This window comes from Ciconia boyciana, chromosome 17 (assembly GCF_034638445.1).
Source record: "Ciconia boyciana chromosome 17, ASM3463844v1, whole genome shotgun sequence".
NCBI classification, from domain to species: domain Eukaryota; kingdom Metazoa; phylum Chordata; class Aves; order Ciconiiformes; family Ciconiidae; genus Ciconia; species Ciconia boyciana.
This window is the reverse complement of record NC_132950.1, coordinates 3,824,098-3,848,489: the sequence shown is the minus strand read 5'-3', so window position 1 is coordinate 3,848,489 and position 24,392 is coordinate 3,824,098. Positions and strand designations below refer to the sequence as shown.

Below are 24,392 nucleotides of genomic sequence, written 5' to 3'. Positions count from 1 at the left end.
TTCAGGAGATTCAATGGGAAACCATAATTTTATTTTACAGATAGAAATTAGGAAATTCAGAGATCGGAACTCTTGCCGAGTTGCTTGTTTGCATCATCGTTGCTTTATGTGTATTATAGACCAGGACATCATTGTGCAGCTTCTACTGAATCAGATGGTGCACCCAAGGTACTTCTAATCCATGTACATCAAGAGATATCGGAGAGCTGTAAGCCATGGGTAGGAGAGCCTGGAGGAGACAAGAGACAACATTGGTTACTGTAAGGGGCCCTAGGAGATTAGCAGATATGACTTATTTGGTAGGCAGCGTAGCCAAAGAGTGAGGATGGATTTGAGGGAAGACAACGGTAGCTTTCAGCAAGTGTTTACAGACAGCATCTGCCAAACATGATGAGCATCACAGGAGAAAGTGTGAAGATGCCTGTTGGAAATAGATGATGGAGGATGACACCCTTCTACTGTTTGAGGGAGTTTTCTGGAAATTGGCACTATGGATGTCAGGTGATGAATATTCTAGAAAAAATAAGGTATGTTCAAAATGAGTTCTACACAGGACCTGTAAAGTGCCTAAGAGGCTGTGGGAGCTGAGCAAAATGGGCTTGGGCTCAGAGCCCAGAGAGGTGTAAGTGAGGTGAACAACCCCTGGTGGCTTCCAGAGAAGTTTGGGTACTGAACTTGGCATAGACCTCTCTTGAAAATTGCCTTTTTAGTGAACTGGTCTGAAATTCTTGGTCTGAAAGTCAAGAAGCAAATCTGAGACAGGCACAGGGAAAAAACCAAACCAACGAACCAAATAAAATACCAAAAAACCCACCCCCAAACCCAACTCCTTAGTTCTGAGCTCTAATTACTAGAACCTCCCTTTGAGTTTGGCACTATTAAAATAGTGCACTGCACTATTCATAGACTGGACAAGTACCTTACTTAGAATTGGCACGCACAGTGAGCATCTCATACACACTTTTTCTTTTTTTGATACATCTGTTTTCATTGTTATTTTGTGGGTGTTTCTGTCTTATGTAACTCAGCTATTTCTGTAGGGTTGCAGGGAAAGGAAGTGAAAGGGAGGGAACACTAATTTCCGTCCTTCTGGTTTTACAGCAGTATAAATAATCAAGAAAGTGAGAATGTGAGGGATCCGGGATGACTAAAGGGATGTAGAATCCTTCACTTCTGAGGTCATTGCTTTGGACCTATTGCCAGTCAGGAGTGGCTGAAGGTTTCTTTTGGAAGGCTCATGGATGAGCTGTTCAGGACCCTGTGGTGGTCTCTTTCCACTCTTCATGATGCTGTGTGTTTCACGAAAGCCTCCACACAAGACATGGCTGGGGGAACCACCATGTTATCTCTCAATATATAAAATGACAGAGTAAGGCATTGAGTTCTTCTGTCAGGCTGATCCTTCTAGACAGCAGTGAAGCATGTCATGAGAGCAATGTAGCTGCTCCTACCTATTCTGTACTTCTGGTTTTGAGGGAATAAATATCAATCATCCTTCTCCAGAACTGTTGATCTTCTACCACAACTGAAATCATAGAGAAATCTTAGCTGAAGAGAAGGGAGAGAAGTACAGAAGAAAAAGTCAGCTTTGTGCCTTGCCAGACCTAAATTCAGGCTTCAGCAATCTGAACGTACCAGGATTATATTGTTGGTGAACGATATTATCTCCTAGAGGCTTTTTTTTTTAAATACCTTTCCTATGCTTCTGCTGGTGGCCAGCAACTGCAGTGGCTGAACAGAACAGCAGAGGGAAAAGATCAGGGTTATACGGAGAATAGCTGCAGTAGCAGCTTGGAGCTTGGCTGGCAGAATGAGAGAACCACATGCTGGAACGAAAATCCTTTCAGCCTTGGCATGTGATGATATTTTTTCATTTTAAGGCTGCATTGAACCAAAACTTGCAGCAATCCATTTTACTCCTTCTTCAGGCTTCTGCCAATAATTATGTAAATAACAGAACACAGTTAATTATTTGTTTCATAGCTTCCCATTTTCTTTATTTGTATTAGAAACATGTCATTATTGTCTTAGAATGTGAGCCCTGTGTTCTTGGCAACATGGAAAACAACAAGACTGGGTGAACTGACAGAGTCAACAGGACTTCTGTCTGTGTGAAGCCTGCAGGGCTTGAATTAAACCTACCCGAAGGTTAACTTTGATTCATATGGCTGTCCTATGATTTGATGATCTGTTCTCTCTGCATACTCTCATTTCAGAGAAGTGATCCTTTGGGAGAGCGTGCCAACAGAGCACTACAGATCTGAAAGGGGGGTCTTGCCCTGTTGTTTTGCAATTTTCACTTCTTTCTGCCTGTCACCTCTGTATTTCATGATTTGTGACTGTGTTGTAGTGATGACTTGGGATGTTTTGCGTTTATGCTGGCATATATAGTTGCTTTAGCACAGTTTTGCTACCAGGTGTGCAGTTTGGGAAGTTCACAAACCACTGTGTGCTCTCACTGTATACCTCTTCAGTGAGACTTTTCATTTGAAAATATGAGACTGACAGGATTTCTTTTTTCCCCGTAAGATACTGGATTCTCATTTTTCCATTGCCTTTAGTGTTGGGTGGTTTTCTCCAACAGGCTTGTGCTTGTAAACTTTATCCCAGCTAGACCCGCTGTGGCTTGGCTGTCCTGAGCAGCACGAGTTAAATGATTTGGTCAGCTCTCCAGGCTTTAGTAATTGAGCAGGTTGGTGTATGAAATGTTGGTTATGGGACACTGAATCAGGGCTGCTTAAGCACTTTGGGTCAGAGCCTAATTTTGTGCAGTTCCAGGCATGCTGTCAGTGCTAAATAATAATTAATATAGAATTGCAACACTATTAATAAATGCTGACTGTGTAAGTTAGGAAACAAACTATGCAATAAGGAAAAATGATTTTTAATGCACCAGTGTGCCTCATAAAGAGTGGCCATTGCATGTGCTTGTGTGTTAAGCTATTAGAACTCAAATACTGCTGCAGCTATACTAATGTTAAAACATTTATAATAGTCTTGTTATTTCCGTCTAGCAGCCAGAAATGCTGACTAACCTTCCAGGATAACAATCTTTTATATATTCAGGAAACAAAATACCCAAGGGCTACTGGTGACTGACAGCTACAATACTCTGATTAAAACTGACAGTTCCTGATCAGCTCGGTCTTGGATGTGTTAGTCCCTTCTCTGATGGGGAAGAGAAGGGGGAGGACAAAAAGCGATGTAATGTGATAGTATTAGGAGATTAGACTTTTTTTTTTTCCTTTGCAATTTTTGAGGAATTTGTAACTTGGAAGTACCAGACAAGGTACCTGAGTAATAGTGCTTGGAAGGGCAAACATTGATCTCTCCATGATGACCTTCCGATAATAAGATACAGAAAATACTAAGGTGCTGGTTTCTAGTAATTGATTTTTTGACTATAATAACAATATGCTGAGATTCCTGAGCTTCTAATGATCAATTAAGCTATAGTGTTGGGGACACAAAAAAGTGTGTGTGTGTTTTATTCCCAACTGGTATTAAAGTAAGGGAGATTTTTTTTTTTCCCCCTTTCTAAATGAGAGGAGTCCTGGTGTTTTTGTTCATCTGTGCTTGCCTACAGACTGCATAAACAATTACACAATCCCTAATGAAAAACCTTGAGTCACGGGTCAGAACGTGAGGTTGTTGGGTGCTAATTCTGGCCAAAGGTTGGGCACTCACCCACTAGTACTCTGCGCAGTGAGTGTATCTCCTGCCCTTTCCTCCCTACCTTTCTCCCCAACAGCATTTCTTAGCTGTCAGGGCAATAACCAACTTTATTGCATTTACCTGTGTGTTCATTTAATCTACTTTTTATATGTATGCAGGTGCTGGATGCTCATGAGCAGTTTGCAACGCTTCTGTAGCATGTAGTGTGTGCTTGTTGGCCCTGTGATGCACTTTGTACTGTACAGAAGTGCTGAAAAAACAATAAAATTAATGGGTTTGCACCTCTTGCCTATTTCCTTATAGCAGGGTCTTGGTAGAACTGCTAAAATTTAGGGTCACTTGCTATTTCCTTCATAAAACATGTATTTTTAGGTAGTCATAATCTGCACCTCTTATATGTTGGCAAATTTCAGCTTGGCATAAATGGAAAGCACTCGCAGTTATTTTGTAAGCTTAGATGTGTGACCAGTTTTGGAAGCTAGTGCACTGTTTTATATGTGCTTTAAAACCCATGAAATTGGGTAGACCTTTCACTACTTAAATAAATTTGACGTCATACTCTAAGTCGCTGGGGTTGGGGGCACTGGAGGAGCGGGGCATCTTTCTGAACCTGTATGTCTTTTAAAGTTACAGAGGCAGTGCAGGGAGAACAGCTGTTGCTTCTTGGAGTTTATTTCTAGTGAAAACACATTTGTTGAGTCGCTGCATAGTGCCCTTCCAGAGGTTCTTCGTGTCTCATGTCATGCTTCAGTAAAGTTCTTGCAAGCTAAAACACTTTTCCAAGTAGGGTTAAAATTACCTTTGTCCTTAAAGGTGCGCTAAGATGCATGTGATATTAAGGCATATTTTTGGCAGCTATTGAAGGTGCAGTGGGTATACTTTAAGTTATTACAAAGCTACCGAAATTATCAGGTTTTTGGACTGTGGATCGAGAGGGATTGCAACAGTAGCTGAAGAAAAGAGAGGTAAATCACTTTTGCTCTGCATTTCACTGTTCTTGTTAAACTTCTTTTTCTCATTTAGAAGTGACTCAAAATTAGTAATGCTTCTGTAGTCATATTATGTTCAAAAATATATAATGGTATAAATGACAAACTGTGTACATCATTGCAGCTTACATTTGCCTCACAAGTGTACATTTAAATCACTTGCATTGCTGAAAGCCACTTTAGCCCTACTGCTATTTTATTCTTGTTAAGTACTGTTTGAATAAAAACACGAGTTATGTGAGTGGCTGGATAGAGGTTTCTATCTGTAAGCACATGCAATACAATCTAAATCAGGATTTAACCTTCTTGATTTAAATATTTAGTCAAGCTCTATTATACCATCCCTTCACATTTTCTATGTGAATAGGAAATAGGTTCGTCACGATTTAGGAATTACTGGACTTTGTAACCTGACGATGTTTGGTTTTATTCACTGGAAGACTTGTGCAACTGAAGTACAAACTGCTTCAATCTTGGGTGGGAGAGATTTCCTATGCAATCGCTATCTGTAGCGAGAGGTTTGTGTATACAGAGCAAGCCCAGCAGTGGGAGAGTTCGGTTTCTCTAGATAGTCGTAGGCATTCAGCCTCTGGTCTCTGTGCAGAGACTGCCAGAAAACAACAGGTAGGATCGGTCATGGTGTGGACATCACTAGTTAGTAGATTTAAATCACTGATCTGATAATTAAGCTGTCTGTAAATTTCATTAATCACACTTTTCACTGGCAAACCCACTATTTTTCAGTGCTTCAGTTTTCTTGGTAGATTTAAACAAATATATAACACTTTCTGCTTGCATGAGTTTGGCTTTAATGAAGGAAACTGGTGAGAAGAAAAATTATTAGCAGCACAGTTTTTCCACTGTTTTCAGGGGTTTCTTTTGGTCTGCAGGAGTAAGGTTTGCTTTTACTTTTTCTTTTTTTTTAATCAATGCCATTGACATAATATAGAAGATCACTGTTTGCAGCTTCCATTTCAACATGTGGACTCCAGTTGCCTCTGCTAGTATTGAATCATAAAGACAGGAGACCTAAAATACAGATCTTAGTCATGCAGAAAGTTTCTATTTTAAAAAATAGGTTTATAAGTATGGTGTTTCTAAAATGCATCTGCTCCTTTATAATTACACACTTTAGATATTAATACATATAATTTTGAAAGTATAATTTAGACTCTGGTAGGTAGTGTCATGACAATTTTAAGGTAGGCTTAAAAAAAAATTGTACGTAAATATCTCAACAAGAGCAATTTTCTTCTTTAGTTATATTCTTGGGCTTAGTCTGGAGGACCTGATCCTAGACTGGTGGTTTTTTTGTTTTGGGTTTGTTGCCTTTTAACCCAGAATGCAATAGAGACTGAATTGTTCTGTCTTTAAAAGAAACAGTCCCAGGGTGCTTCTATAAGCTATAAGATTTCAGGGCTAGAGGGAAGCAAGAGCACAGTTTGTGTACTTTCAGGTTACAAGTTATGGTTAGAAAAGAGTCTCTTGGCAGCTCTTAAAAAGCCAGGTTGTAAGAGACTTGGTTGGTGGTAAGCAGAAAGAGTGTAGCCCCTGCAAGTGCTAGGGACGAAGTGTCGCTGTGTGCGTGTGGTGGTCTGTTCACGCACAGATTCCAGGCTCTCCTGCTCCGTGATGTATTTCGTTTAACAGATTAGTTTCCCTTTAAATCTGGGATAGCGTCTTTCCAGTCAAAATTGCTATGCGGCATGTGGTTTGCTGAGGGGAAAGCAAGTAATTTTTTGTCTACCAAAGGATCATGCCATGTCAGCTGTCTGAGCCCCCTGTAATTTTGCTGTGGACCACTGTTCAGTACCCCTGCTGCCGAGACTGCAGCTGCATGCGCCCTTTACGTTCAGCATGGGTGCTTAGAGGATCCTCGCTCTTTCTGTTTCTTTCCTTCTCTCCCTCCCCCAGGCTCTCACTTGTGCGTAATCAAATTAAGCAGTGGCACCAGCCCCTGTGGAGAAGAGCTCCTCTGTTAGAAAGCTGTCCCTCTAGAATTTGCACACAGATTTCATCATTTGCACCTGCCGTTGCTGGCTGCTGCTATGACCTTGTGTGCCAGCAGCCTGTGCTGATAAGTGTTCCCTGTTCCTTCTATCTCAATTAATAGTTTTAAAGACACTTAATTCCTTGCCAGTCTTCTAAAGCTTGTCTTTGTCCATAAACACTTTGCATTATATTTTTACGGGGTGCTTTGAAGAGTGCTTTCAGCGCATGTAATGAAAGCTAGAAAGGGCAGTGTTACGAGGTTTCTGTTAAATATATAAAGAAAGGCAGCAACCCAAATGACCAGCAATTGGTGTCAAGTGATAACTGTGCAAGGATGCTGGGTCATTCAAGACAGGAGCAGTCACTTGTGGAACACTGCAGACTTCTGTTTGAAACCCACTGTAGGTTGGTAAAGCCTCTCGTGCTGTTTCTATTCAGATCTTCTGGGCATTGTGCCTTCTCTGGGGTACAGGGCTGCTGCCTTTTCCCCGTGCAGGACCCTGTGTGCCAGACACACCTGCCTTAGCAGCTGCACTTGGCTGAGTAGGGTTGAGGTGCAGCAGCACGCCAGTGTGAAACGGCCATCGGGCTGTGACACTTGCCAAGTCTGCCTGCCCTGCACAAAGTCCTTCCACCGTGCTTTTCGCTGTCTGATGACCCCCTTGGAGTCAAACCAATGCTTTTTCAATGTGGAAATTTGAAACCGCTGCCTCCATCACTACCTGCAGGATATTTCCTTATGCCATGAAGCCATCTCATTTAAATATTTTATACTTCGAAGTATTCACTTGTTTCAATCCAGAATTCTTTGGCTCCACACAGACTTCGTATCCACTCTCTTTCCATCATTGCAAATTGAGACAGCATTGTGCAGTGGAGCTTTCTAAGAGCCCTGCTTAAACCAAGCAGCAAACTGTGGCTTTGGTTTCCTTGGGGGTTCGTTGCTGCAGCCCCCTCATTGTGGATCATTTTAATGTGATGTTTTCATTTTGGGCAGTGGATGTTGCACATCTCACTGGTGGGTGTTACAGAGGTGACTGTGCCCATGGGAGGGTGGATCTCTGTGTCAGAACTGGAGAACGTTCATGGAACTGAACAGGGTGTAGCCTGCCTTGTTGCTTCTGCTATTGCACGATTAAAAACAGTAATCTTTTTAGCTGCTAAATATCTCCCATTGGCGATTGCTAAATGTAGTTACTTATGTACAAGCAAGGTCAAACAATGGAAAATATATGAAATATGAACACTTTCTTTGTGCTCGGGTGGGAACATTCATCTTGCTTTGGTGAGGAATGTTCACCTCACATTTCCGAATATTGTATTCAGCAGATGAGCCGTTTCCTCCTCCTCCTTCAGGGTTTGGTTTCTCCTTTGGAGTCGGGGGCTGAGAGGCCATGCTTAGATGGACTGTTAGAATAATTATCAAAATGAATAGGCATGGTTTTAAAGATGCTGTTGTGTGATTTTATTGTTATTGAGTGGAGGGGGGTGGAAATTGGCTTGGTTCTTGTTTTGTTTTTCCATAGTTCAGTCTATTGACATGTAGATGAGCAAGAGTCACATTGGGAAAGAGCTGCCTTTTGATTCTAGCAGTGTCCCCAAACAGAGAGAAGACTGAAGAATGCAAGGGAACCTCAAAAAAGAAAAAAAAAAATCCTACAGCTGACAGCGTCCTGTCAAGCAGCATATTTGCAAAGATTATGGAAATTTTCGTGTTGCTACTGAGTTTTATCTTTGCTGGGTGATTCTGTCACTGTTAAATAGCTGAGAGAAACCTCCTTGTACAGGCATGGGCATATTTTCACACATCTTAAGGTAATGGGAGTAAATTATGGGGAAACTTCGTTCCTAAACAGTTGCTCTCAGCCCAATTTCACAGAAACTTTAACAACACAACAAATACAAAACCTTAAAAAAAAAAAAAGCCCTTAAAAATAGAGATGAGGTTAAAAGGAGACTGTGTCTAATTTTGTTAGCATTGTGGTCCTAATTTGTCGCTTCTGGTGACTTGAATTCCTCACAAATTGCTGGTTTGTCTGCAGATCTGTAATTCCCACATGCTGTAATTTTGCCCTTAGAAATGTTGGCCACTGGCAGCTCTCTCTTTCTGAGCTGGAATTTTGAATGTTTTAAACTCCTCAGCATGCTCGTTTTCTCTTTAATCTAGGTAGAGAGGCTTGCCTCTCGGGGAGGATGGGAAGCTCTCTGTTGTGCTGTAGTAGAAAGCCCTGAGAAGGCAGTGGGGAGGAGCAGGGCGCTGGGGTGCGGAGGGGGCCCGCTGTATGTGTAAAGGCGGTGCTTGGATTGCACGTTGGCTATAGAGAGAAGTTTGTGTTCTTCGTCAGCAGCGTAACCGTCCGGCAGAAGGATGTGCTGGAGAACCAGGCTGTCCTCTTCTAGGACACCTCAAAATGTGAGATCAAGAGCTACTGCAGGAAAAATTCTGAGGTGTTTGCTATGCAAAATCCAAGAATCTCCCAAATAATGTGCTCTGCTCTTTAATTCCTGTCGGCTAGTGGAAGGGTCAGATATTGCTATAAGCCTTTGGCTGGTTTGAAATCCCTAGCTATCATGTTTTTAGTTTCAGCTAGCACCCAGTCTCTCATTTTAGGCCATATGTTTAATTGTTTTGTCTTAAACTGAAAGAATATATCATTTATTATAAAGTCTGAAAACTTATAATGCTGAGGTGAAGGGAGAGATGGATCTGAGTTGCACTTTCATCTGGTTTTCATAATTTCAGTTGGGTTTCATCTTAGTGGCTTTTTTGTTGATTTTTTTTTTTTTAGGACCCCTGAGAAATTAAACCTTATTTGTTGTTTTTTGCTTTTTACATTGGTTTGATCCTCTGGGCATCCCCTGTTGTTGTTATAACTGTTACTATACTCATAGCCTTAGTATGGATTTCTCAAGTAAGAGGACGTGACAAGTAAATGCAATTAACCGAACTATTCAGATCTTCTTCAAGGGCTTATATGTAACCTAACCTGTGGATGGAGGTTGGTCCTGAAGTACAAAGATACTTTAAGCTCCTGATATTTTTACTTTTCTGCTCAGCTCTAAAATTTAGTAGAGTTTTGATGCTTACTAAAGTAGTCATGGATGCTTCTTAAACAAATCTGAAATGCCTGGGGAAGGCTTTTTGGTTATACACTAATTATGTATTTCCATTTACAGTTAGGAATTGCAGTTAAGGACACTGTCATGCCGTGTTCTGTATCGGGAGAACGGAGCTCTCTGCTTAGCACGTGGATCACCTGTGCCATACCTATACGCGCTAATTCCTTCACTGGCCTTTCCTTATGTATAATAGGATCTCTTGGCAGTTGGCAGCCCTCAACCAGTAAGGCTGACCACTGTTATCTCTGCTTCTGAACAAATTAATGGGGTTCTATGTTGTTTAATATGAAGCAGAAGACTGGGCTTAAGCAGTTTGCAGGATGCATATGTGGTGCAGTAGCAGTGCTGCAGTGCACCTCTGTGCAGTCCCTGGTACGGCGAGAAGGCAAAACCACATTCTGTAATTTTATGAAAGAAGAGTGTGTAATTTAAGCAAAATGCTTTACTTGATAGGCTGCAACCATTTATTTTTCAAACGTGCTGTGAAATGTTAGTAGTGGGTTTGTATAAAAATGTTTGATTGTGAAGGAGGAATGTTTATTTTGGGTTGAAAAGTTTCAGAAAGGAATTGATATTCATATCGTGATCGAAGTTGAGTAATGTGAAGTTTGTAAGGAAAATAGCCGGGCTGAAGTCTTTTCATGTTAGTGTGAATACAGGGCAGTTGCAGAGTGTTTACACTGTACAGCTGAGATCAAGATTTTACTACTTTATTTTCCTGTGTTAGAAAGGATAAATGGCAGAAGGAACAGAGAGCTCAAGCTATGTTTTGGACACTGCCATGAAGCATGCTGTTTATGTTACTGCAGAGTCCTAAGGTCCACAAGAGTGGATCCTATTGCAGAAGTCACTGTGTTCTTTAACCCTGTTGCATCCCTGAAAGTGGTGCTGGAAGCAGGACAGCAAAGAGAAAGAGGATAGGGAGGAGGCTCAGTCATGTCGGGGGACTTCGGCAGGAACACACGAGACACGCAGATGGTCCGTGTTCCAGAGTGACCATCCTGCAGAGCTGCTGTGTGCTCTGGGATGACTGGGCACAGCCTCTCTAGCTCTGCTCTCCCACCTAGCATAGCAAGACTGTCTAGCATATAAGAAGTCCTCACAAATAATCAGTACTTGCAGTGGTCCTGTAAGTTAGTTCATTATTGTTAATATCCTAATGTTGGTGATGATGCCGATGTCTGCCTTGTGTTTGGAAACTGAGAACAGCAAAGGTAGCTTTTCTTCTACCTGCTCCAGTTGTTTTCAAGCTGTTGGAAAAACACTGGTGCTCCCCTAGCTGCCTCTTGTTTGGCAAGCGCTTTCCAGTGTGGCAAAGCACCATGCTGCTGCAAATGAATAGGCAGTTAATTTGTGAATGAGTTGACCTGCATACCTAATTTCCTTTCACACCTCTTGTTTGCAGCTGATGTTAGCGTGTATTAAAACATGAAGCTTTCCCTGCGTTATGCCGAGAGAGAGAGAGTGAGCGTGTGTGCGAAAGGGAGAAAGTGGGCAAGGGCTCTTAAGTGAAAATATGATGGGGTGGCATTTAAATACCTGTACTTTGACAGAAATTGATGATGTAATTCAGAGCACATCAATTAATATGAAGGACTTGGAGAGGAAATGGATGCAACTCAGAGCACTTTAGGAGGCTCCGGAACTAGTCTGTATCTAGCTGGAGCAATGGAGGTGAGCGTTAAGACATGCTTCTGCTGAAATAAGATGTGCTTGGTCATTTCTGAAGGCTTACTTGAGTATTTGTAGGCAGTAACATTGTTAATTTTGTCTTCTAAAGCAAATTAGTTATTGTTTTCTGCAGGGAGGAGAAAGTAAAGCAAAACCATGCATTCCCCTTTCCCTTCCAGGTGCTTTTGCCCCCTCTCTAACCGTGGGCATGACACACAAGTAGTTGCTCTGGCAGGTGACTTAGGGAGCAGCAGCAAGCGGGGCAGGGCAGGTAGGGGGGGATAAGCAGCTGATAAGCAAGGTACTGGGACGCTGTGCTGATCAGATAAGAAAGATAAGCAATTAAATTTTTGTGGGGGTAAAAAACCAGACAAATAGTTTGTCCTTTATCCGGCCGGATAGCCATAGTAGTATTTTGGTAGCAAAGCAAAGGGCAGAGGATTTTATTTACTTCTAGCTTTACAGGCACAGGGGTTGTTTTGCAGCAGTTACATGAAAAAGAGGGCATTGAGTTGGTCAGGATAGAATCATTTAGGTTGGAAACGACCTGGAAGACCATTGAGTCCAACCATTAACCTAGCACTGCCAAGTCTACCACTAAACCACATCCCTAAGCACCACATCTACACGTCTCTTAAATACCTTCAGGGATGGTGGCTCAACCACTTCCCTGGGCAGCCTGTCCCAAGCATGTCAGCATGTCTGACAACCCTTTTGGTGAAGAAATTTTTCCTAATATCCAATCTAAACCTCCCCTGGTGCAACTTGAGGCCGTTTCCTCTCATCCGATCAGGATACCTGTCAGAGGGACAGAAAGGATGCATTGTTTTCTTGCATTCTCCTTTCATTTGTCTCTCTATTGACCTGTGGCCTTGTTGTCTTATGTCTGAACAAGCTTTTTGTATTAGGAATCATCATTGTTCTGTTTGCAAAAAACATAAATAATGGTGGTGTCTGATGGAAACTTACACCCTACAGATAATAATTGCCACAGCTATGGACACAATAATGAGCAGGCCTTTCAAGTTTGCCATGAAACTTAGAAATAAGTACTTTTTGGGTGTGATTGAGTTGTATTCTGGGTTTGGAGCCTGTTTTTTTTTTCTGTTTTGGGGATTTTCTGCACAACCATGCGATTTTGAAGAGTTTAGTCTTAAAAGAATTTAGTAACTGCAGTAGCAGTTGTTTTAAGGAGAGTGCCAAATATCACAAGGGTAAACAAACACAGAGGAGATGGCAGTGCTTAAATCCTACTTCTTAAAAAGTTAGAACTGATTCTGTAAGTGTTTCTTTAAAAAGCCGCAGCACGAGGCAGTGTATGCTGTTGTCAGATGGGAAGCTAAAACAAGACAAATGTCTGCTGGTAACTCCAAAAAGATTTGCCGTCTGTGGAGCTTCTGTGAAGCTTCTGCTTTCCTTGCTGAAGTGGGGAGAAGGTTTCTCATGACTCATCTACCTTTTATTAACCTCCTTCCTTCAGTCCTACTGCCAAGATCATAATCTTTAGCCTAAAACGGCCCATTTTCCTAAAACTTGCTGTAAAAATAAGTAGTTAAAAATTGTATAAGCATAAAGTTTATTAGAGAGTGTGTAGTAGGGAATGAAGAAGTCTTTTGCATATATGTTTATCTTGCAGTATGACTGCCATTAGGTTTAGACTATTTTGTTGATGCTGTTGCTCCACCATGGCAGAAATCTCACTCCAGCTGCGTATGTGAAGGGTGTAAATATCAGAACTAGCAATTTTCTTCAAGCATTTTCTTTGCATTTGAATGGAGCACAAAAAAAGGCATCTGATCTGACAAGCAAACCTGATGATGGCTCTAGGAAAACACTTTTTTGTTTTTGTTTTCAAAGCAATTTCTGCATTTTTTTTCTCCACTTCTCTATTGCACAGTTTAGCTGAATGGAGATGTATTATGCCTCCAGCACACAGCAGGATCCTTATGTCTATAGATGTTTTGTGCAGTGTTTTCTTTTTGCAATATCCTAGGGTGGTGTGCCTGAGGTGAATATTTTCTTTCTCCTCACCCCTAAAAAGTGGTATTAATAACAACATAAAACCAGGAAATTACACAAAAAAGAAGGTAGGAGTAGGATGGATTATGTCTGCATTTGCCAAATGTCTTTGTCATTTCTAACGCCTGCATCTTCTAACATCATCTTTGGGCCCCTCACTACAAGAGAGACATTGAGGGGCTGGAGCGTGTCCAGAGAAGGGCAACGAAGCTGGGGAAGGGTCTGGAGCACAAGGCTGATGGGGAGCGGCTGAGGGACCTGGGGTTGTTTAGCCTGGAGAAAAGGAGGCTGAGGGGAGACCTCATCGCTCTCTACAACTGCCTGAAAGGAGGCTGTAGAGAGGTGGGGGTTGGTCTCTTCTCCCAAGTAACAAGCCATAGGACGAGAGGAAATGGCCTCAAGTTGTGCCAGGGGAGGTTTAGATTGGGTATTAGGAAAAACATCTTCACCAAAAGGGTTGTCAGACAATGGGGCAGGCTGCCCAGGGAAGTGGTGGAGCCACCATCCCTGGAGGTATTTAAGAGACGTGTAGATGTGGTGCTTAGGGACATGGTGTAGTGGTGGACTTGGCAGTGCTAGGCTAGTGGTTGGACTCAATGATCTTCAAGGTCTTTTCCAACCTAAATGATTCTGTGATCATCAGTTGTCCCTGAATATCTGCAGTCCTCCTCTGGACCCTTAGAGCATCAGAAGATAGGGAACAGCAGTTTGTGACCCCACCTACAAGGAGATGAATTAACAGTGTTCTCTGAAATTCCAGGTCTTTTAAAAGTAATTGCAAGAGATTTCTCTCTGTCTCTGCCATTTCAGATATCAAGTTATATTTTCTTGCGTGTAGCAGGCACTTAGTAGGAATGCAGCGAAGTAAAGAAATAAATTTGAAGTTGATTCAAGATTGCATAGGGTTATGTATGTATTTTTAAATAGTGATCATATGAAAATTAAACTGCTGATAGCGTTTCTGAACAGAGAAGGAAAACCCACTATATTTGGGTTCAGTTTTAGTGTGCATGGAGCAGTACTGATTCCTCAGTCAGTGTCATGACGAAGTGGGAGCAGAATGAGCAGGAGACAAAACCAAAATCAAATCCATTGCATGGGAATTTAAGTTGACATGAAAGGCAAGTTTCTTAATTGAGGGAGGAGCAGTCCAGATATTCTAGCAGCAGAAGAAAAAAGTTAAACTGATTGAGGGAACATTTTTTTTCTGAATGTATATACACATACATCTTACAGTCCTACTAAATATAGCATTTTAGGATTTGGCTATACTTTCATGTAGAAATCTCTCTTGGTTAAAACAGTGCCTCGAGAAAAGAACAGATGGTAACTCTCTTTCCCAACTAACTTCTGTAGTGAATAAATGGGTGACTATGATCCTTCTGGCTATTAGCAGTGATATATATTAGGAGGCTGCTAATTTTCCATGTGTTTGCTACGTCTTAGGTTTCATGCAACACCGCAGCACTGTGACAGGTATTAAAAAGCAGTAGATACGTGATAGGCACTTCTCCAACCACTTTTGTTCTCTGTCCAACTTTTCAAGAACAACCAGCTATGTGACAGTTCCTCAAAATTGCATCAATTTATTTGGGGATCACCAGGTGCCTTCTAAGCATGCCTAGGGTATTTCAGGCAAGGTGTTAATAGGACTCATTTCCTAGGCAGATTGGTGTTCCAGATTTATATATGCGTTAGCACAAATGATTTTCTCCTCAGTAACTTCTACTTCTCTATACGTTTTTGATCCTTATGAAATTTAAGTCTGTGGTTGGGGACTGCAGGAGGCTGATGAAGTATGAACAAGACTTTCAAGGTGATCTACTTAAGAGTTTTTGTTCTTTATTAATTACCATCGTTGTAATGAACAGGTGGCTAGTATAGTGAGCAGAAATAGCACAAAGAGCAGTTTTTCATATTTCTAAGAAATGCATGGCTGGTAAAGAAAACCTACTGGTTTGTTTCCTTTCCCAAACCACTTGCATTTGGTCCTTCCGCACTTCCACTTTCTCTTACGTGCCAAACCAGGCAGAGCACAGCGAGTGTACAGCTTTGCAGTTGTGCACAAATCTCTTTCAACTTGGCACAGAGAGAGGAAGAAATTGGACAACATAGATGGAATTATCTTATGTTTGATTTCCTTCCTCTCATTGCTGCTGTCATGAAAACGTGAAAATTACCTCTAGCGAAACACTTAAGCTCAGATATAATCTGCCAAGGGAATTTGGGCATACAGTACCTGCTTAAAATAACAATAAATTAGACAATTGGATGCCATATTCTCAGTGCAGCTTTGAAAGTCTCTGGCTTGAAGTATAATTACAAATAAGATTTAAACAATGCCATTTATTTACACCAGCTTGCTGTGAGTCATGAATTGCATCTTTCTAAATTAATGAAAAGATTAATTTTCTCTTGTTTTCATTTCCACCATCCCCAATACCTTTCAGGGAATAGCTTATATAGTAAATGACTTCTGGGACCCCATCTGAAAACCATTCCAATGCGGAGGTTGGTGAGGAATGCTGCAGCTCCCCTGGTAAAGTGCGTACCTCCTGGGAACACCTGGCGTGCTTGTTCAGACCTGCACAGAGCTATCTGCTGGTGTTTGGGTGGCATTCATGTCTGGCTGTTGGACTGACTTGAAAGCGTCCTCGCTAGCTTGGCATTTGCCTGGTGGAAAATAAAGTTCTTTGTGCTATGGTAGCAGCTCTCATATCTATCTTGTCAGGTCCTTGTGCATTTACGTACCATCTATATATGCTAAAACATGTTCAGTGGTGAGCTATATCTCTACTATGGTGTGTTTTGCACTTCTATACAGACCAAACTTCTCTTGGTTCAGCACTGAGGGATTGACAGAAGCAGCGGTCAGCAGGTACTCTACAGCCCAGCTTCCCAGCAAATATCTTGCAGACCATGTGGGTACTCATACTCAAGCATGATTCCAGCCAATGTCATGAGCAGAAGGAATAAAGGCTTTTGGGCATGGCATGCTTAGGCAAGGCCTTAGGTCTGCTCTCTACCTGCAGTATGTATACCCCCCCAGCAGAATGCTTGACAAGGAGTTTCTTTTACCTGAGAATCGCTTTATCTGATAGCACCAATTTTGGTGCTCAGAGTTTGCAGTACTTACTGAATCCTCATTTACTTTAAATTTATTGACCGCACGGGCACTTTGCAATACTTTGTGAGCTATTTTCAATAATCAGACAGCATTGAGGTTTTTTTCCCCCCTTTGCCTTGGACTGGCACTGCTTTTTTTTATTTCATCCCCTCTATATTATGCAGCATTCTAATAGGCATACAACTAAGATGCTTTATTTTCTGCTCAACATCTAAATCAAGAATAAATGATCAAAAGGATTGACATGTATCCTAAAAGAAGTACCTTTAATTCCAGTGACTGAAGTGCAGGACCAAAGAGCGTGGCTTACTGTTTAGATTGAGGACTGAGTTGCTTTTTAATTTTAAAATGGATCTTTTCTTTTTCTTCCCTTTTCAGTGAGAAAGCATGTTCACAGGACCCCGAGAGGCTGTTTCTTCAAAGGGAGCTCTGCCTTTTATGTTCTGTACAAGTTCAGTGGCTAAGCATTTTCCTCCTGACCCCATCTCTTCAGCTGCTTAGATACTACTGTGCAAAAGTAGGGTGTGGGTAGGGAGGGAAAGATAAACACTGTTTGCTTTATTTCACTGATAGTCCCTTATGTGCAGCACCTGTGTCCAATCTTGATTATCTCTGAAGATTTAACAGTTTTCCACTTCATACATAAAAACATCCTGAGATAAGGAATGAGTTAGGGACTGTCTGTCCCGAAAGTGATGTTTTATTGGCCAGCTGTGAAACTTAAGGTTATTGAACATCATTGCAAGAAATTTTGCTAGGTCTGTTTTTCACCAGAGTTGTGTGGTGTTTCATCTTACTAAAAGACTGACAGTGTTGACTAACAGAAGTGAGAGCTGTAACTGACACGGGGTAATGCACGCATTTCTGAGTTTCTAGATACAGTGGAGTAATACTGCTGATTTGCTTCTGTATGGAAAGGAAAAGCCACTATGGCTGGCTTCAGATCTATAATGCATATAGCTGTTCTGAAACAGGAGGGTCACTCTGGAATAAAATGTGGCCACCATGACCAAAATAGAACTTCAGAATTCCAGTAAATGAAGACATGAATTGCAATGGAAGCAGTTTCTTTTAAATGGAGGTATTGTAAGTCAGTCTTTCTCTAGGTTATTCTTTATTCCCCTCACCCCTTACTGTTTTAATCCATTGGCCAATTTCGGCCATACTTGAAGAAGGAAGACTTCTGAAAGATACAATGCTGCTAGAGGTTTCATAGAAATTTGGAGCCAGGGAAATGAGGGAGTCCCTGTAATATGAGCTTAACATTTATTAGATGTGAAGGAAACCACAAAGGCAAAAGATTTTGAACATCCGCCACCACTGACAGCATTGGAGAATGCTGCCTCAAGACATAGAGCCATAGGAAAATAGGGATTATTAGTTCTGCTTTTAGGAAATAACTTTTTGCTCTAAACTTGCTGTGAACTGGCTTGTGGGACCTTGCCAAGCTGTTCTTTGAAAAAGATGTGGGCTTCTATGAGCTGTGTACTGTGGTTAACTCTTGATCTTGTGATTAGCTGTCCTGACTCTGAGGTACACCTGTCATTAAAGAATTAATGCACATTTCATGAGCAGAAGCTTAACAAATTAGAGCCTTTTCCTTTTTATAGTTAAGGGGGGAAACCCAAACTCCATCTTTAACTAGCAGTATTGCAGTGTCTCCTGAAATGAGTGGAGGCGATGTCCTTTTTTTTTCTTCTACTGTGTTGTTAATTATCACAAATTAAAGTGTAGATGACTTGCTGACAGCAAGTTAAAAAAACCTGACTCTTGAGAAATGAAGGGTTCAGTACCACCCTGTTTTTTTTAAAAACAGAAAACTTTCTGTGCAAGGTGAAAGAAAGGTTTTTCTATGTCCTGGAAAGAATGTACAATTATTAATTTTTTCCCAGGTTCCTGTACTCACCTATTTTTTAAGAAATTCATTACTGAATGCCCCGAGGCATAGTTCATGGAATTTGGTATCGCTTTGAAATTCACGCGGTGAAGTTAGAGTTAGAACTGTATTTGTCACTGGATGATGTTGAATTGAAGCATGGCATCTAACGCTCCTGGCATGCTGCAGGAAGAGCTAGGGTTCAGCTCTGGCAAAGGAGGAAGCCTACTCCAGTGCACAGCAGTCCAGGCTGAGGCTTGGGGAAAAAGTAGGGAGCTTGAGTCTCTTTCTGGGCTGTGCAGCTCAATTATACGTGAGCTCAGATGTGTCGCCGCACCTCTCGCTGTGTCCCTTTCCCTGTGTTTATAACAGGTAATGATACTGACCTATATGATAAGTGCCTAGGACTTCCTAGTTAAAAAGCACTGTAGAAAAGATGTTTCCGTTTGCACAAGTCTGTTATTAACAAGCACTTGGCCATTTAACATAATTTCATTGCAACATTTCTCACTAGTGGCTATGCTCGCTATGGTGTGTTTATCCACAGGAAAAGTCTCCTTTTCTTCAATCCTAGTCTTTCCTTCAGCATGGCAGTAAATTTTTGATTCCTTGTATTGCCTTGCAACAGTTGAAATAGAGGCAGGCCTGTCAGCTTTGTCATATCACAGACGCCAGTTACTGTGAAATCAGACCTTTGATCAAAGGCCTTTATATTTGCAATATCAGAGGCTCAGCAGCCTTTATCACCTGCCCACAATCTACAAATAAAGTTTGAACATGGAAAGTGGTTAAAATAGGTCTGCTTTACCAACATGAAATAAAAGCTGCCCTAAATCAGAGAGACTCTCTCTCGTAATAATAGCAACAACAAAAATGTTCCTGTCTGTTTTTTATTTGGGATGCACACATCTTTTAATTAATCTTCCTTCTCCTAATTTCCCTTTCATCTGGGGCTCTTCTAAGCACTTCACAAGAACATAATAACCAAGCCCTACTGTATCTGTGACACACATGATTATTGTTATTATCCTCATTAGCCTAATGCAGACTCTGACATTCTGCATGATCAAGTAACTTACCCAAGGTTAAATGGTGATGTAGTGTCAGGATTGGGAACAGAGCAGTCCTGTCTCTTTAGCCTGGGTTGAATTCAGGTTTTGCTAACGTGGCTGTGTCATTTAGGAGTGTGCGTCACTGTCCTGTTACCATAGCCCTTCTCATAGAGGTCCCGTGGCAATGCGGCTAGGCAAAAAAAAAAAAGCGTTGCTGTGGAGGGTGTTTTAGCTTCAGAAATTGCTACAACTCACACCGAATAAAACGCTCTATAAATAAAACAGGGCAAGCCCTGTTTGTGCTATGAGAATTTCCTGGTATTGCTGTAGTCACGTGGCTACACCAATGACCTCTTCCAATTATAGAGAAGCCCTAGGTGTCATGCTTATTTTAGTGCACTCTGTTCTCATCTGAGTACACACCCTCATGTAGGTATAAGGTTTTATACACAGATTTTACTGCTATATCAGCCATGGAGCTTTTGTAGAACATAGTAAATTCTTTAATAGGTCATATTTAGGAAGCTAGATTGAGGCATTTAAATAATCTCCTGTGATAACTCCAAAGCTGGTTTCTTTTCTCTTTTCCCTAACAGTGCTGTGGGTGAGCTCTGGGTTCCTTAACAAGCTTTTGTGCCCCACACATATCTTCTTTGAATACCTGTGTGCCTTACTAATTAACTGTACAAAGCCACTTGCCTTGTCAGCTAGATGAATTTAAAGACACGTTGCTTACAATAACTAACGTAGCCATCGACAGTTGTGCACCATGCTTGATCATTTCCTAGCACAGCTTGATCGGGACCCAGCATGAAATACAAATGCTTAGTGGATTTCTGTGGGAGGTGCATGCACATGCACGTGTGTGTGTGCAGAAAAGGAGGAGTGTCACATTGCTTTGTGCTCAGGGAAAGGTATTTTCAGTCAGTGGGAGATGTTGGAGTGGGCAATGACAGAAGGACACTTCCACCCACACGCAGATTAAAAAATGCCCATGATTAGAGGACTGCAGTGGCTGCTTTAAATGGTTATGGAAGAAAACACAAGAGGGTTCCAGGAGCCTGCGTTGGCGGTGTGTAGTAATATACCCTCAAGCCTCATCTGCGGGGAAAAATGTCTTCCTCGGGTCATGCGAGGATATGACAAAAGCTCCTCTAAACAGGACCTTTTGATTTATTTACATCATGTGTTATATATTAATGCATCACGTAGTAGGGTTCTCATTTAGATCAGTGTGCTTGTGATGGGAGAGTTCCCCGAGTGAAGACAAGAATGGGGAGGGGGAAGGAGGAAAGGAATATGCGTTGGGTATGCGAAGCTGCTGTATGGATCATAGTGCCTTCTAGATCAGGAGATGGGCAAGGAGACCCAGAAACCCCTGGTTATGGTGCTCTAGAGAGAACAGGGAAAACAGGTGGATGAAAGGTGTGCAAGGGTGGACTTAGTAGCTTTATCCTCCTTTCGTTATGCAGGGTGACAGACTCATAAACCTATTTGCCATGTTTGGCAGCGGTGCTTCAGAGATGTTTAAAGCATGTATTTAACAGTAAGGGCCATTCTGGGATTACTAACATTAGGGTAGCTATTTTTATCTGCAGCCAAAACTTTTTGCGTCTGGAAGTTAAAACAAGAAGATGTAGGTAGCTACTTGAAATAGTAGGACTTTGGGTTTTGGTTTTGTTTTGATTTGTTTTTTTTTTAAACAGATTTCCTGTCATCTTAGAAGTGGGCACCAATTTGACATCACCGTTTTATCCAGGTTTTCATCTGTGGAGGCTATGCTATAGGCAATTCCAGCCTTTCCGGCTTTTGCACTTAAAGCCTCATGATCCTCTCCAGATCTAGGTCCCAGAGGGAGATTTGTGTAGCGGACATTAACTAACATTGAAGAGCCACTTTTTAAAATCAGTATGCAGCTTGGCAGGAGCGCTGGAGATGCGCTCGTATACCCCCATCCTGACGTGAAGTTGATTACCAGAACTCCTTACTAGCCCAGACCAGGACAGCAGATGTGTCGTGCTTTGACTGAGAAACTGGTGGTTCTGCGCAGCAGAAACCTGCCTGAGATGTGCCTGACGTTCCCTGCCAGGCTGCTGTTCTTCTGCAGGCCACTCTCTACAGGGTACCTCTGTATCTGGAATCTCCCCTGCATTTTATAAAACATTCTTTGTAGTTAAAAAGAATAGAAAGCTCCTTACAATTACATACAGATATAACAGCATGCCCTGGACAGCTTGTGATGTTCCAAAATAGCTTCGAGGCATTGCTAAGCAGAAGCAAAATGCAAATGAGATGCAGTCACTTGGAAGCATGTCCAATCTGAGTGCGTATTTCTACGGATTTGATAGAAATCTTCTTAACTGGAGAAATTAGCTGTCATCTGCTGTAACTCATCAGTCACTAATTACCCCAGTTATTCACTCGTATCTCAGTCTTCTGTGTCACAGAAGTGTGTGTGGCTATAAAAGGGGAGGGAGTGGGTAAAAAATCCTCAGTCACTAGAGTCTGTGACATTAGAGAACATAGAGGCTTTCTTCCGTTAGCCTTCACAACCTTGAAATCTGCGTTTTTTATTTCTCTCTAAGTAATTTTTTTAGTTTAACATTTTGAATTGAATTTTATTATAGTAAAATGTGATGTATTGACAGCCCCAGAGACATAGCTGCTTGTGCATAGAAGGTACACCTGATAGCACAGGCTTTTTGGTGGGCTTCCTCTTCCCAGCCTGCCTGAAAATCTCGAGTCCGACAGGGGCTGTGTCAGGAGGTAACACTGCAAGTTCTCATGCTCTGCGTGAACGCGGCAGACAACAAAGTGGCTATGCTTGCACAGAATTAGGCTGAGAACCGTTATCCTCATGTCGTGCACGCCATTAGTTCTCAGTTTAGTACTGTTAAAATATTTGCATGTACTTTGGCTGGTTCTAAGTGAGTAATATCTGCCTATTTACTAGATAAGGTGTTACCGAGTATTCAGTAGGATATGGTAGTATGCTTCAGATGTATTTGGTTAAAATACAAGCAAGAAGATGTAAAAGTAAAGGCATCAAATTGATTCTGAGAACAAGAGCCTAATCATTATGTATTGTCTCTAGAAGAACGTGTAAATGACTCTTTCCTTTGTTGATTTTGTCTAGCCAGAAAACCATGAGAATAGAGCTGTGAAGTCCATAGCCACATCCGTACAAAGCCAGCAAAAATCTCCAAAATCTCTCCAAAAAGAGATTTTGTAGATACTTATTTTAATTTCCTTGCAATTTGTGGCTCATGCCAGTTTCCTGACTCATCGTCACTCCGGTATGGTGATATGCCAAGTTTTCCAATAAGGAAAACAAGGGAGTGGTGAGTCACTGGCTGAATTCATATGCACTTGATTTGCTCTATCATTATCTATACTGTTTTTATTTATTTTAATTAGTTCATATACAAATGAGAGATGATTTCATTGCATGAATTAGCTAGACTTGTTAGTCTTCTGTAAAGATTAGAAAGCCAGAAGACAACTAGAGCTTTTGGTGGCAGGCCCACTTTTTTCTGCCGTAGCATGCGTAAGGAGAGTATGAATGGGGGGAGTCTCTGAATTTTCCAAGATTTGAATAAGTGAAATAATCTTCTTATTTTTTGAGACTCTGCTCTTTGGTCCTAAAATCTGTTAAGGCTGCTGATTAGATCTAAAAATGTCACAAGAGTAGCCTATTCCCTCAGTAAAGACTGGGTTTTGTTCTGTGTTAGAGCCAAGGCATTGCAGTGTAAAGCATGCCTTGCTTGGTTTGTGTGAGTTAAAAAACGAGAAAGAGGGTCTGAATTGAGTCCTGACATAGAGATGCTGGGTATGGGAGAAAGGTCTGGCCAGCTTCATCTGGAAGCTGTTAATGATTCCTGTCGTTTCAGATGACTAATGTAAACCTTAGCTACTACTTATGTTTCTGTTGGTTGTTTAAAGTTGTAACAGCTTCTGATTTTTACCATTCCACATAAAGGAATCTGTCCAAGTCTCAATAAATAAGAGACTTTGTTTGTTTTTAAGTTCAGGTTTAGGTGCCAATTCATTTTAGCCTGTCCTTTTGGCCAAATCACATCATTTATCTCTAATCGAAGTCTTTCCTTGCCTTGCGAGAATTGCAAGGCTGATTAAGATAGGCCAGGGCAGGAGTCTCAAAGTGAGATGAGGCAGGGGTGAAATTAAGGATCACTTTATAGAGAGCTGTATGGCGGGGGTGGAAGGAAGAGCAAAGTGACATGGTGAGCTTAGTCTCAGATTTGACCCATGTCATTTTGCAGTTTTACCGGTGAGAGCTGTTGTTGCATTGGATCATAAATGGAAAATCTTCCATGTTATGGAATTTATTTAAGCTCTTGGGCTCATGTTGGCTGAGTATCCCATGTTCCCCATTTGACAAGGGCTTCCTTCCCAGCCATAGTCCTGGGAACAGGCCTACACTGTAATTAGGGAGATGAGGGATTTGATTAGGGTGTGGTTTTGCCAGTGAGGCACCCAGCATTTGGCAGCCATGGTTGCATTCAAATTCCTATTTGTTTTGTTTTGATTTTTTTTTAAATCTGAGCAGGACTAGCTGTCCTGTGCTGCCTTCCCTAGACGCCCTGACCCTGTGTAATGATGCCTTGTGCTAATCGATTCTACACCTGATGAACATTTTTTATCCCCTCCCACTCTTGGAGATGATTTTGTGCTTTGCATACATTACAGTGAAGTTCTAGCTATGTTAGAGGAACCATCATTTATTACTACGTAGCCTGTGCCAGAGAGAGAGGGAGAAGTTGGTTTTTTAATATAATTTCTTCTCCAAGCCCTTGGTTAATTGCATTCCTTATTTTTTTTCCTAATGCTTAATTACTTGTTACATGCCGTGC

The 24,392-nt window shown here is 41.5% G+C and overlaps 1 protein-coding gene across 1 annotated transcript in view; it reads left to right on the top strand.

Annotated features, from left to right (window-relative positions):
* Positions 1-24,392, top strand: part of LOC140660973 (sphingosine-1-phosphate transporter SPNS2-like) — a 142,681-nt gene that overhangs the window by 6,307 nt on the left and 111,982 nt on the right. The gene's annotated exons all lie outside the window — the stretch shown is intronic.